The 14,422-nt window shown below is 45.1% G+C and overlaps 2 pseudogenes across 1 annotated transcript; both read left to right on the top strand.

Annotated features, from left to right (window-relative positions):
- Positions 1-5,448: 5,448 nt before the first annotated feature.
- On the top strand, positions 5,449-7,781 carry LOC125554407 (FBD-associated F-box protein At2g26860-like; annotated as a pseudogene).
- A 1,263-nt stretch (positions 7,782-9,044) lies between these two features.
- On the top strand, positions 9,045-11,674 carry LOC125554406 (disease resistance protein RGA2-like; annotated as a pseudogene). Its single transcript, XR_007304402.2, has 3 exons — positions 9,045-9,668; positions 10,269-10,745; positions 10,896-11,674. The product of XR_007304402.2 is annotated as a disease resistance protein RGA2-like (transcript).
- The last annotated feature ends 2,748 nt before the right edge of the window (positions 11,675-14,422 follow it).

Raw genomic sequence — 14,422 nt, forward strand, 5'->3', positions numbered from 1 at the left:
TATCATCATGGGCCAAGCGCAAGAATACTTCGTGAGGCAAGGCTGCACTGGAAAATTTTGGACATCCAGATCGGCGCAGACAGGACAAGGAATTCGCCGGAAAGTAAAAAGAACACGAAAACTCTTTGGGTATGCTTCGACAAACAAAACGTCGAACACATGGGGAATTTGTTGGACCACTTTTCAAGACTGATGACTCAAGACGAACAAGACCTCGGAAGATCCAAGGAGCGCCAGCAACTTGAAGACCGGTTCAAAGGCTATTGATGGTGTCCCGGATTAGGGATCACTTACTACGTCATCTCCCGACTAGGTGGGTCGGGCCAAGGACCCCACGTCGGTTCGCCGGCGAGCCACACCAAGGCGGCCCGTGGCGCGTAAAAGGAATGTGTTTGAAGGCTTGGTGCATACTCCAAGACTTAGATGTCGTCTACAACATGATTACCTTATACTTAGCCGACCTTACTATAACCCTAGATCTCCCGGGTACCTATATAAACCAGGAGTAGGGCTCATAGATGACATGATCGACCTCATGGTAGATCAATCTATACTTTGTACTCTATCCCAAATCAATACAACATAAGCGTGGCTTAGGGTTTTATGTCCACAGAGAGCTAGAGCCTAGGTAAAATCCCTTGTCTCTGTACCTCGTATCTAGACTACTAGCTCGGGACCCCCTACCCGAGATCTTCCATAATCGATTATGGTAGGTCGACCGCCTCGTCTCTGTTGGAAATATGAGAAATTTACCAAATGATTTAATTAACAGAAATACTAGATAAAGCAGGACTAACATAGTAGAGATAAAACAAGTCATGCGTTCTGACAGAGAGAAGGTAAATAGCTTCTGCATATATGAACCGTAGCCTAGCATATCTATAGCAGACAGTAGAACTAGTTGCATATATGAAGTAGAGCGTAACATTCTAGAGCAAGTACTAGTACGAGAAACTGTGGCAGGACATCTAACAGAAAGGAGAACACGTACGGGACAGCAGCAGCAGTAGCACTAGACTTGGGGCCGGTGTCCTCGCCGGCCATGTCGTCGAGGAGGTTGTCGACGTCGGGGAAGAAGTCGTCATCGGGGAAGTAGTCGTCGGAGTCGGGGGCGTCCGTGACGAAGGAATCAGTCAGTAGTCGCGCAGAGCGCTCCCCAAAAACCTTATCACCCTTCTCCCGTACAGGACTCAAAGAGGTGCGGTTTCGGAGGCCTACTGTCCCGTCCTGCGGTGCACGCCGCAAGCCGGGATGGAAAAGATCGTAGCAGCAGCGCAGTGCTCAGGAACTTGTGGCGAGAGGAGGAAGAGACTCTGGTGCGTCTCTCTAAGAGGAGCGACCTCCCTTTTATAGGCGCAAGAGAAGGAGGCGAGAGGCTGCGCCGGGAGCTGAAGGGAACGCGGGAGATGAAACGAACAGACAACAGCCGAAGGGTGCAGCGTTCGTATTCAATATCCACTACAGCAAAAACTTTCCAGCTCCCGAGTGACCTTTCGTATACCCGTAGTGCGTGGCAAAAATTTAGATATCGGCTCGGCTCATTCTTGCAACCCGCAGCGCGTCGTGACGAGGCGGGCGGCGGAGGAGGAGCGCGCGTGGATATCCCTCTTGTTCTCATGCTCGTACAAGTGGGGAAAGAACCTTCCTTATAAAGAGGTCCAACTCCCTCTAAACTAGCAATGTGAGACTAAACTTTTGTTCCACCTCTTGCCTTGCACAAATGGGCTGCATGGGCCTCTAGGATTTATTAGGAATTTTTGAAACTGCTATTGTGCTAGGCCCAAAATAGACAAAATTCCAGCAGTCTCATCCCTACCGGGGGTGATGCCGGCCACCTCCTACAATGGCTCAGCCACGGCCTCCTACCAAGGTGAATGAGGACAAGGAGGACTGTCACTACTGCCATGTATCTGGATCTGGAAGAAAATGAGCGCTCACCTATGCGGCCGCCGCTGCCCTCGTTCGTCCGCTGCCACAAGTTGAAAGAGAAAGAGAGAAAGGGTAGAGCTAGGTCTTTTCTTATCCAAATCACATGAGCGTACGTTTTCAGGAAGGGCAATGGATTGCTTAGGTACTACTCTAAAAATCAGAAAGAGCGAGATACCAAGAAGGAAAGAACCCAACTTCTCCCTTTTATAGTCAAGATAACTAATAATATCATATGCAACATCACTCGAATGTAGAATGTTAGTTGAGATTGGCACATTAACGTTGAATCGTGCGCTAGGTCTAGCAAGAGAAACACATACAAAGGATTCCTCAGGAGATAAAAAAGGGACACGCTAGGCGTCAGCCGACAGATCTGGTGCGTGGATCAGCCGGTTCGGCCGCTGTCTGATCCATCCATTGGATCCGCTTCGCAGCCGCATGCTGCTCCCCACTAGCACTGTCACAGTACCACATGAGAAATCGGGTCTACGTCACTCATGTCATTCATAATTTTCTTGAAACGTTGTCCATGGCATGCACACATGTTTGATGCTTGGTTGCATTTTGTACAGTAATAGTAAATCAACTCGAGTAGTAAAAACTATACCAGCCTTTCGAACAATATGTTTCAAAATATGTACATACGTGCACATATATTGACAAAACAATTTGTTCTTTTGCAAAAATCATGATAGACGGTTGCAAAAAAATAATAAAATTTTAAACACCATTCTTTTTAAGCAATGGCAGCAAATAATAGAAAAAAATGTTGGGAGTCGTAACACATTCGCCTTTCTAGTGTCGCATGTTTTGGCAGCACGACGGTGCATTGCAAGAAGAAAAAAATGATGGCCATTCTTGCAGCAATTGCGCGGTTTGGCGGTACAATGGTCACACCATCGGTCGGTCATGCAACGCCGCGAGATTTTGTAACACAACAATTCGGTTTTGTAGCGTAAAGAAAAAAATCAGGATCCAAATTTGCAACACCGAGGTTCTAGCATTGCAGCATCACCCAGTCGGCCTTACAGAGTCGAGCGCCAATTTTGCAACATCACCGGTTGGCCGCATCGTCATGTGACTGGCTTTGCAGCACGACAGCCTGGGTTTGCAGCATCTGCAGCTGACCTTGCAACTTCATGCGGCCGGGTTTGCAGCATATGTGTCCGACTTTGAAGCATCTTGCGACCAGCTTTGCTGCATGGTGGCCCAATTTTGTAGAAATTGTGGCGCGCTAGCATCATAGCATCGTCATGCGACCGACTTCGCAGCAAATGTTGTCGACCCTGCGGCATCATGTGCCTGGCTTGCAGCAACGACACCCCAACAGATGTTGTGTGTGGATGAACCAGGTGATTTTGGTCTTCTTCTATGTAGGGAATCTCATTAAGTTGTAGCCAAACGTCGAGAGAAAACATTTGCCACGTGAAACGACGTTGTAGCTGACATTCTGGGGGTTGTTTGCAATGTGAAGTGACCCGTGTGTTTGCAACAGAAGAGACACCAGTTTGCAGCATTTAGAAAAAAAAGGAAGATTTAGCCGCTAATATCTGTGATTTTGTGTTGGATTTACTTACAGTAAGCAAGTAACAAAGTAGCTAAGCTAGTCCATGAGACAATAATAGCATCACGTGGAGGAGAACGGACACACACACTCGTGTGAACACGGTGCAAGAGAGTAGCATGAAAAGAATCAAACGATGGAGCATAAAGGATCCCACACGAGGGGAAGGTTGCACTGATTAAGGTAAGAGAAAGTATAATAAGGTGATATAAGCAGGCTATAAGGACCAAAATATTATACATTTGTTTACATGGAGAAGAGAGAAAAAAAGAGAGAAGCAAAGCGGGTTGTAGAATAAGAGCCAGCTATAGCACGAGATCCAAGATACTTTGTGAGATTATAAGGTAGACCAGCTATTAATAAAGTAGTAGTCATATCTAAAACTTACTATTGTACAATCGACTATTAGGTTGGCCCTAGATGACATGGCAACTTCTTATAGCCGATTATTGGTTGTACTATTAACCATGCTCTAACTGCTCCCATGAGTACTGCAGATAGGTGAATCTAGGAGATCCACTTTTCCCCGCTGCCGTCGATAATTCCGTGGGTTCCCTCCCCCTCTGCTGGCTGCTCCAGCGGCGGGAGAGTGGGGGAACCCAGGATCTTTTCTCCAGCATGTGTATAGGGTGTGTATTCTCCGTCCCGCGGCGCTATCGAGCTGGTTTTCCATGCAAAAAAATGCATATCTATGGTTTTTTTTTCTTAAAGCATTTGTATCGTTGGGTTTTATGAGATGGTTCTTTTAGTTGGAATAGCTGTGTTTTTTTATTTAACCACCGTAAACTTCAAAGCTACCATGGAGTCGATGTACTCAAATGACAACTGGAACCAATTCTTATAAAGTTTTTTCGCACAACCTTCTCTAGTCAATACATGTGCTACGCTATTTGGTACCTTAGCCTACCTTAAAATCTAAAATATGAGCTTCAAGACATTTTCTTGTTTTCCTTCCCTAAGCCTAGGCGGCTAGAGCAAACTCTTCTATCCAACTTGCCGGCGAGCCTGTGGATTCGCATCCCCTTTGTCCACCAGTCTGGCGGTCGGTGGCAGGAGGGGAATCTCGGTGCCTCCGCTGCGGTTAGTAGTTAAGTTAGGATTTTTTTTGTCCTCGCAAGTGCGGTGCTCGGGCGGATGGCGACGCTACTTCTTCGAGTTTGTCCGTCTGGACGTAGTCGACAGAGCTCCGGTGTAGATTCCTGCCGTCTCATTGGGGCGGTGAGGTTAGGGTTTCTCGTCTTGTGGCGAAATTTGGTGTCAGGTGCTTCAGATCTATGCATGGGTTCAACGATGACGGCTATGGCTCCATGGCGTGTTGGTCCTTAGGGGCACGTGCATGAAGACTTCCCGGTTGTCATCGACAAGGTCAAGCCGATTCCGGTAGGGAAGTGGCGATAGCGGCGTGTTCGCGGCTTGTTCTGACGATAGTATTGGTTGTTTTGGGGTCTTGATATATTTTTTTATTACGTTCAAGATGCTTTGTACTTCCGTTGAACTTTGATAATAGATTTGGATCATTTTTGCAAAAAATATATGTGCTTCAAAACCGGCAAATGTTCACTGTGGAGGATGGCATTTGCGAAAGATTTCCATGGTAGTTTTAGTTATAGAATGGTGGCAATTTCTTCGGGCTAGCATGACAATTTCTTTCTAGAGAAGACACTGCAAGGGCGTTCACTGAGTGTTTTTTCCTTGTGAATGTTCGCCATTTAGCATTACCGTGAAATATTTTGGACAGGTGGGTTTTATGAGTTAGTTGTAGTGGTTGTACAGTACTTAAAAAATCCAATAAAAAGTAAGTCCCGGCAAAATAAATAAAATAGAAATTCTCCTGGGGAAAAGTGACAGCACCAATCGAATATAACCACGCAATCTCAGCGACTAGCAGCCGCACACCGGAGGGTGATCGAGGAGGAGGCGGGAGCAGGATCCATCGAGCTGTCCAGATCGACGGTCACCCGCGGGAGGTGTGGAGCGCCGGAGGGAGGGTGAGGAACCGCTTCCTCGGAGCAGGGCGCCGCCGCATCTCAAGATTCTAGGGTTTCAACCAGCTAACCAATCGGCCTCTGGATTTCTGCCATGGAGTCGCCGCCGCGCAAGCTCAATATAGGCCGAGACAGAATCAGCATGCTCCCCGACGAACTCCTCCTCGAAATCATCGAGCGCCTTGACCTGCCCGAGGCGGTCCGGGCCGGCGCAGTCTCGATGCGGTGGCAGCACCTCCCCTACCGGCTCTCGCGCCTGCACCTCGGCGTCTGCCACTTCCAAGGCGCCACGCCGCTCGAGGTCATGGACGCGTTCACGAGCGCTGCGCATACGCTGCTGTCTGTGGTTCCTCTGCACGAGTGCGATGTCGTTCCTCTAGGAGAGTGCGAGACTGCGAGTGCGAAAGTGATGCCCTCAAGACCCTCATCCTCACCTTCTACATGTCATCTCCTCATCTGAGCACCATAGGCCGCACCGTCGAGGACCTTGTGAGATACGGCGATACCGAATGCCTTGAGTTTTGCATATCCGCGCCGCCCGCGAGCAACGCCGCCCCGCTGCTCGCCACACTGCTTGCTGAGTTAGGGAAGCAGTTCATGTCCTTCTCCCGTGCCTACCCGACCACCTTCCAGTGGCTCACGAGGCTTACACTCAAGAACCTTGCGTTTGGACATTCCGACATCACCGAACTCATTAACGCTTGCGATAAGCTCAAGCACCTCACCCTGAGTTCCTGAAGTCTGGTTGATCAGCAGTTGGCGCTCAAGATTGATACCCCGTGCTCAGGGCTTCGGAAGCTCAACCTCATCCATTTTTGTTGTCAACAGATCGAACTCATCTCCGTCCCCGAGCTCAGGACAGTGATGTGCTCTTCTCGGCACAACGCGAACCTCCCAGTGCGCTTCGGCGACGTTCCCAAGCTTCGGTGAGTGACCCTCGGTTATTATGGAAAGGCGTGGCAACCACCTCTCATGCTGAGCGAGTGTCTTCCAAGAAGTTCCAGGAATCTGTTGAAACTGCAACTCATTTTTTTCCCCGAATGGTAATGTTAATTATGTGCATTTACATATCATCTGCTCTTCTTCTTTGCCAAGTTCAGTTGTGTATCTTGTGCTCTTCATGTTACAGAGATTCAGCCGGAGCAGCCGAAGCAGCTCACTGCTATATTCAGAAACCTGGCCAATGTGCATCTTTTTGGTATCTTCCCTGAGTGTGACCTGAGCTGGACCCTGTTTATCCTAGAAGCTGCACCTGCCCTGCAGAAATTCAAAGTATGGATGTGGCTCATTCTAGAATGGCATGTTACTCGAATATTCAGCTTTAACAATATAGCAGGAAGCAGTTGATATATTTTTCAGTTACTCACCAAATCTAATGTAGCACGAATGTTAAAAGTAGTGCATACAGTATCCTGCTGTATTTGTACCTCGTTTTAGAGTTCTCCAAAATTCTCTCCTTGCTTTTTTGGCAATGAGGAAAGATGCACATATCCCTTTTCATTAAAATTATTTGTTACAAAGTATCTTGGTTGAAATAAAGAAATAAACATGTGAGCAACATAGGAGGATTATAGCTGTAATTTCATAGGAATCCCAGAAGCATATTTCTGTGTCTTACTTTACCTAGGATTTAAAATTCATCCAAAAACCCTACAGGGGGGTCTAGATTTAAGATATAATTTTGAAACTTAGATTTAAAATATTAGTATTGAGTGTGTTGAAGTTAGCTAGACAGGGCCCATGACTTGGTTTCGAGATCTTATGTGTTTCAACTCTAGCCTACCCCAACTTGTTTGGGAGTGCAAGGCTTTATTGTTGTTGCAGTGGTAGTAGTACAAGTAGTATTGAGTGTGTTGCAACTTTTTAAATGGCAAAGATATTTTTAAATGCAATTGTTGTTACATTGTCCTGCATGGGTGAGGCAAGTTTAATTAACATGTGTTATGTATTTTGTTTGCCCATGCATGAAGTTATCCCAAACTAAACATGCATGTGAGAAAAAGCCTGATGATACTGCCGAGAAGACCAATGTGGTGTGGGAGCCATCGAAAGATAAGCATCTCAACTTGAAGTTGCTCATGATATTTGGGTTCGAGGAAGAGGTCAAGGTGACAAACTATATAAGGCTAGTCATGGAACATGCTGCGGGGTTGAAGAGAATCGAGCTTCATAGTGAGGACCCATGCAAGGAGTGCAATGCCATTGACCCGATGAGATCCCAGGTGGATGAAGCTAGCAGTCACCGGATTAAGGAGCAACTCATGCTTGAATCCTCCTCGGCCATGAAGAGAATAATTTGTTGATGGGTATGGTAAAAAATGATAATAATCTCATAAAACAAGTGTTCGCACTTCTGCTGGACTGATGATGACGTCCAGTGAGTCGTAATTTTAGTTTATTTTAGAATAAAAAATACTTGTTGGTGTGGAAATTGCATTACAGCATGGGTTGTATTACTTGTGCACTGCTTTTCAAATTGCCTACTGTATGCAGTATGCTGATTCAAATTTGTAAGGCATTCTCTTTTCAGAATGAGACTTTGGGAGGCCTGGGAGAATAGAAAATGGTAGCAGGTGAAAAACAGTAAAAGAAGCAGGTGGAAAACTACCCGATAGAGATTATGTTTTGAGCATCTCTTCTGCATAATAAACAGCTCGTTTAATGGTACCTACTTTGGTGGCTGGAAATGGTGTTTCATTTTCCTTTTTTTATTTGTCATGGACAAAGGAGGGCAAAAAAGAAAATGAATTTTGTGTGTGACGAATAGAAAGTCGGATAAGAATTTTGTGGTCCAAGCCCATGGCCGCGATCACAAACTTCCGTTCTCATATGGCGTCGGTCAAAGCTTGCGATGTTGACTTCTTTGTGCTGCTTGGTAAACGAGGAATGTATTGTGGCGTCGAAACTCCGGTCTAGCGATGGAAGGTGATTCCCTGTATGAATTGAAGTTCATGCTTTTCCATCGTCCAGTCTTACTCCGGCGGGGTAGAACAAACTACCGTTGTTTCCACATTTGAGTGGTAGATTTGTAATTTTAATCAACGAATATGTTAAGTATAAACTGGCTGGGCAAGCTGCTCTCTTCCTATTCCATTATCTGGAACGAATTGTGCATAAACTGGCTGATTCCTCTTTGAGAAATTTGACTGGGATCTGTCAAGATCTAATAACTATTTTTCTTTTGCTTTTATCTTGGCTGGCAGTGTCATATTAGGCTGTCAGTTTATTGCAGAGTCATGACTGAGCCGTGCTCGGTTGCAGATGCGGATGGTTATCAAGATTATCAGGACAGCCTGTAGTGTGAGACTGTGAGACAAGCATGCCAACTGGTACTTGTTCATGTATTTTTCCTGTTATTAGATGCGGATGCATTGTATCCATGAACTGACCCGTTCTTCGTGTAACTGACATCAACTGTTAGTTGAAATAGCCTTATCGCTGGAGCTCTGACTTTTCATCATTTAGGTCATATATTATTCCCATGATTGCTTTTATATATACTCGTCATATTATGATGGATGAACAAATCAGAAGGATCACACAATCTTACAGAGAGTCTTGCAAGGAATCAATTGACTAGTATATTACAGGTTCTCTCCAGATGGTGATATTATACTTTTAGATCCACTTGACAAGTGGGGGTGAATTCTTTATATAGATGGTGAGTCAATGGAGGCTTCCTTGTTCTTGAATCTGAGGCCATTTGTTCTAGTACAATGCACACGACTGAGTAGTATAGCGATTCCAAGAAGGCTCTTCCCTTCCACAACCTGTTCCAACTCTTGATGTGAGGCCCTACTTCCAGCAAATCAGCATCTAATGGCGGATCCAGTGACCATGCTAGGCATGAAAGCCATAGGATGGGTAACAGCGCCTATCGTCTCTGAGCTTTTCAAGAAATGCGCCAACTACCTGAGCTTTCACGCGTCAGAGAAGTTACGACAGCTTGGTCCAAAAGTTTTGCTGATCGAGCAGGCTATGGAGGTATTTGAGGAGTTCCCCAACAGGTCTCGTGTGGAGCAGTTCTTCAACGATCTTAAGAATGCTTTCTATGAAGCCGAAGACATCTTGGATGACATTGAGTATCATTGTCTCGAGAAAAAAGATCCAAGATGACAAGTTCAAATCAGATGGCATAAGAGATGCTGGCTGAAAAACTCCTGCCCAAGGCTCCCCCCCTAAAAAATAAGGTTTGTCCTTTTGGTCTATCTGTTTCGGTTTCTCACATGTTCTGAAACATTGTGGTGCTACATATCTGATAGGTCAGATGATAAGAAATGGCCCTTTTCCTTTTCCCTTTGGAAAATCCAGCTATTCAAATCATGTGTGCATAATTTCTCAAGAGTTCATAGATAGATGTATTTCTTGTTTGTAAATTATACAAAGCTGCAAGAAATATAACTAAATTTGAACTTTAGAAGATGATTCAACTGCATGCAGTCGATTAGTTTTATAGACAGGATCCTTTCCTAGTTATGTTAATGTGATGCAATCATCATCAATATGTGCAAAAGCAATCAGCGTCAGTTACTACTCCTTCGCCTCCAATTATAGACACAATTTTCCAAGCTTGTGCTTGGTAACTTCGATTTTTTTCTAGTAATTGTTTGGGTAGTGCCATATTTGTGGCACAATACACTCTTGAAGCATACCATGCCATGCTTATTTTACACGCAAACCCTTGCTAATGGTGACAGAAATTCTGTCCCTTTTTTTTATATGTTTACGCTTTATTTTTTGCTGCAGTCCTAATGTTTGTTGACACTGCACCCTTTGATTTTGTTTTGCAGGCTACTGGTATATCAAAGAAGGATTTGAAAGAAAGGTTAGAGAAGATAGACGATATTCTAAACAATGCATACAAATTTGTAGAACATCTCAAATTTATCGACCGTGATTAATTTCAATGGAAGCCAAGCTGCTCCTGCTAGTTCGGAAGGCGCAGTCACTACGGGGGGCCCTCCCCCAATAGTATTCGGGTGAGATAAAGAGAGTGACAAGATCGCGGAAATGCTTCATGAGAAGGAATGTGATGGTCAGCCAAATACCAACAGTGGTTTATGTTAATCTGTAATTGGTCTTCATGGCATTGGCGGGTCTAGGAAAACTACCCTTGCGCGGTTAGTTTATGCCCCTGAGAAGGACAAGCAAGAAAAAAAAGTATTTTGACCTTGTTATGTGGGTTCATGTTTCTCAGAATTTTAGCGTGGGTGACATTTTGAAGGAAATATTTGAGGCAGCTACATGTAATTCGTGCCCTCAACTCAATAACCTTAACACCCAGTGGCGTAGCCAGGTCTGGGTCACACCCTGGGCCAACCTTCTTAGCTGCAGTACTTATGGTTGCGACAACAACATACAAAGGACTTCCTAGCCACACCCCAGGCTATGGCCCCTGTTGCCTGGGCCTGGCTACGCCCCTGTTAACACACTACAAGATAAGTTGGAGGACAAATTGCATGGAAAACGGTTTCTCTTGGTACTAGATGATGTCTGGTGCGATACTAGGGGCGAGAGGCAGCATGGGAACTTGCGGCGGATATTTTCTCCACTGAAGACTGGAGAAGCAGGAAGCAAGATTCTGGTGACTAGTAGAACTGAGATGTGTTCCCATATCTGACTTGGATGATGATGTATTCTGTAGTTTGTTAATGCACTATGCACTTGAAGGAGCAATTCTAGATGATCATGTTCTAAGAAGACTGGATGTGGTTGGGCTGACATTGCGAAAAAATTGAAAGGGCCGCCTCTATCAGAATAGTTGGAAGACGGTTAGGTATGAGACCTGATGCTGATTTTTGGAGAACAGTTAGAAATGAAAAGTCTGCCAGAGGAATATCTTCTAGTCAGTTTGTTTATTCTCTCACTTCAGTTCACTATAGTCACCTTCTTCGTATTTTACGATATCTTCGTGTCGCGGTCTCTCACCGTCTCTTCTTTCTTCGTTCCTACCCATTATAACTCCAGGCCTATTCAGATGTGTTGACCCTCGAAAATGGCATGATCGCAAAGAGTGGCTTGAATCTGTAGCAAGATGAAGTAAAATTTCGGATTGGAAGTCACCATTAGATGGCTGTCTTCGAGAAGATCAAGACGGATATAAAGATAGTCCAAAACGGAGCTCGGATGCAAGAAGTATGACAATTACAGAGATGCCAGTGTTGACATAGGATTATGAAATGGCATGAAACGTAATTAAGATAACCTCAGATGGAAAAAGTTTCAACATGAAAGTTCTTCATCTTGTCGAATCGGATGATTTTGATATATTAATCGTCTTAATCGGAGATCGTATGCAAAAGTAGAGCCAAAAACGTGCAATGTTGCAGAAATCATGGAGATGTCCGGACGCCCGAAACCTCTTGTTGCTACCGGACTGTCCGGTAATTGGGACCAGACTATCCGGTCTGGGGCGAGAAACACGTCAAAACCTTCAGTTGTGACCGGACAGTTTGGTTCGGTCGAGCCGACAGTCCGGTCCGAACCAAAATCGTGTATCTCTACGAGTCTGATGATTGTGGGGGCGATTAGGCCTTCAAGATGATCTTGAATCAAAAAACAAGCAACACGAACACGCCTCGTCGAAACGGTTAAGTTTGCTTTTAAGTGCATCTTCACCCGAGGTCGTTTGTGGCATGTGAGACCCAAAAACTGAACTGTTGTTTCAGACTTTCCTAAATCTGAGTTCGATTAGTTTTGGAAAGATTTGGACGGGATTTGGAGTCCTTTTCTTGTACGGGAAGTCCAGCCGCCTCATAAATAGATGAGAGATGATGGTCGATTGAAAAAATAACACACAATCAAACAAATCCGTCTACCACTTTTACCTTTACTTTTATCTCTCTCCCTTGTTCTTCTTCTTCCTCGTTCCTCGTTCGTTCTTCTTGTTGCAGGACGGCGAACCTCGAGACCCTAGGAGCGATCAGGTCGACCTAGGGCAGCCCATAGCCGTTGCGCGCCCTGACGGGGTCCCTCCTGAGCGTGTGGGGTTTCGGGTCTACAAAAGCGCATGTCGGATTGCTTGCATACCGCGCCTCCGGTCGGATCTCCTTCGACGTAAGCTGCGGTGCACCACCCCCGGCGTCAAGGGTACACGGTGACGTGTTCGTGTGCGAACGGGATGCTACCTGGGTCAGTGGTCCCTTGGATCGCCGTTCACTTTCTACTTATTGTGTCTTTCTTGATGGTTTTCTCATTGCCTGGAAGACAAAGAAACAGACTAATCAAGCTTTACCATATCCAGCTGCTACATTTTGGTGGTGGTGTAAGTTTAGACTCTTCCTCTGATAGCCTCACCAACTTGCTTCACATATCCTTCTATTCAAGACCGAATATATTGAACATTGGAAGACTAACGTCACTCCAAAAGATACCATCATTCAGAGTACGGAAGGAACCAGGGTATGAGGTAAAGCAACTGAGGGACCTAAATGAGCTTCGCAGCAGCTTGTGTATCAATGGTCTTGAAAATGTTGAGAGCAACAAGCAGGCTGTTGAAGCCAATCTATCAGCCAAAGAACAACTCGCGGAACTCACACTGAACTGGGATGGTGACAGCTGTTGTCCAGAAGATGAATCAGAGGTACTTGAGAGCCTTTGTCCTCCCATATATGGCTTGAAACACTATGTCTCTCGTACAACAAAAGTTCGAGGTACCCAAATTGAATGATGGGTAGTCAGAGCGGCGGCCCAAACTCGAGTTCTGGGAATGCAGCCAACTTGGACCTGCTCCTAAACTCGAGGGTTTCACTCATCTGCCTTCACTCTGGCTTGGGGCTGTAGCTGTGACAGCTTGCCAAGTACTCCATCTAAACACTCTTATATTTCTTTACGGGGTGAGTAATATGAAGAACCTCATGCCTCTCAAGAAACTAATGCTTGATCATTGCTTGAATATCCGCTGGCTTCCAGCTCTGCCCCAGTCTCTTGACGTATTTAATCTCGTTCACTGCAATGACGAGTTCATGACGTCATGTGAAACGATTGGGCATCCAAACTGGCAAAAAATTGAGCATGTCCCCAAGAGAAATATCAAAGGTTAGTCAGCTTTTTTAGAAAAGGAGGATGACCCCGCCTCTACATCAGAGTGATGCATGCAGCCATATTATTAAATAAAGTACAAAACAAAGTCTGAGATTTGAATCTAACTCACAAACGGAGCACAACAAAAAGGAAAATAAAAGATGCCGCAGCCGGCGAAAATAGCAACAGGCTAAGATGCCTACACACCTAGCCTATTATTAGCTCGCCATCCATTGGTTGAAGATAACCCGTGTTACCATCTCCCAATGGTTGCACCTAATAACCAAAAACTCCCTGGAGTCCGCATGAGTGAGTAACGGCCACGTACACATCCAAACAGTGGCTCTGTAGATAACCTGCAAAAAGTTGATAAAGTTTTTGTAGTTAAAGATCATATCATTTCTTTTGTTCCATATAGCCCAAATTAATGCACATATCCCTATCCGAATATTTTTCGCTATATTTGGTTCCACTCCGTTTAGCCACGTCCCAGATAACCTGTTGATGCAAGATGGAGGAGTAACGTTGAAGGCTATATGTATCGTGCGCCATAGTAGTTTTGCCAACGGGCAATCGAGAAAGAGGTGTTGTATAGTTTCATCTTGGTCACAAAAATAACATCTAGAACTACCTACCCATCTTTGCTTAACCAAATTATCTTTTGTCAAGATCACTCCCTTGTGGACAAACCACATGAAGATTTTAATTCTAAGTGGAATTTTAATCTTCCAGATGTGAAGGGATCGCGGAATTGGCCCAAAATCATTTAGATCCAAATACATAGACTTCGCTGAGAAACTACCATTCGTAGCTAGTTTCCAATGATGGTGTCTGACTGGCCAGAGAGTTGAACTTCCATCAACCTATGGACCAAGTGCAACCACGAGTTCCATCATTTCCCTATACCAGAGACCTCCTGAAT

This window comes from Triticum urartu, chromosome 4A (assembly GCF_056163025.1).
Source record: "Triticum urartu cultivar PI428250 chromosome 4A, HENAU_Tu73, whole genome shotgun sequence".
In the NCBI taxonomy this organism is placed as follows: domain Eukaryota; kingdom Viridiplantae; phylum Streptophyta; class Magnoliopsida; order Poales; family Poaceae; genus Triticum; species Triticum urartu.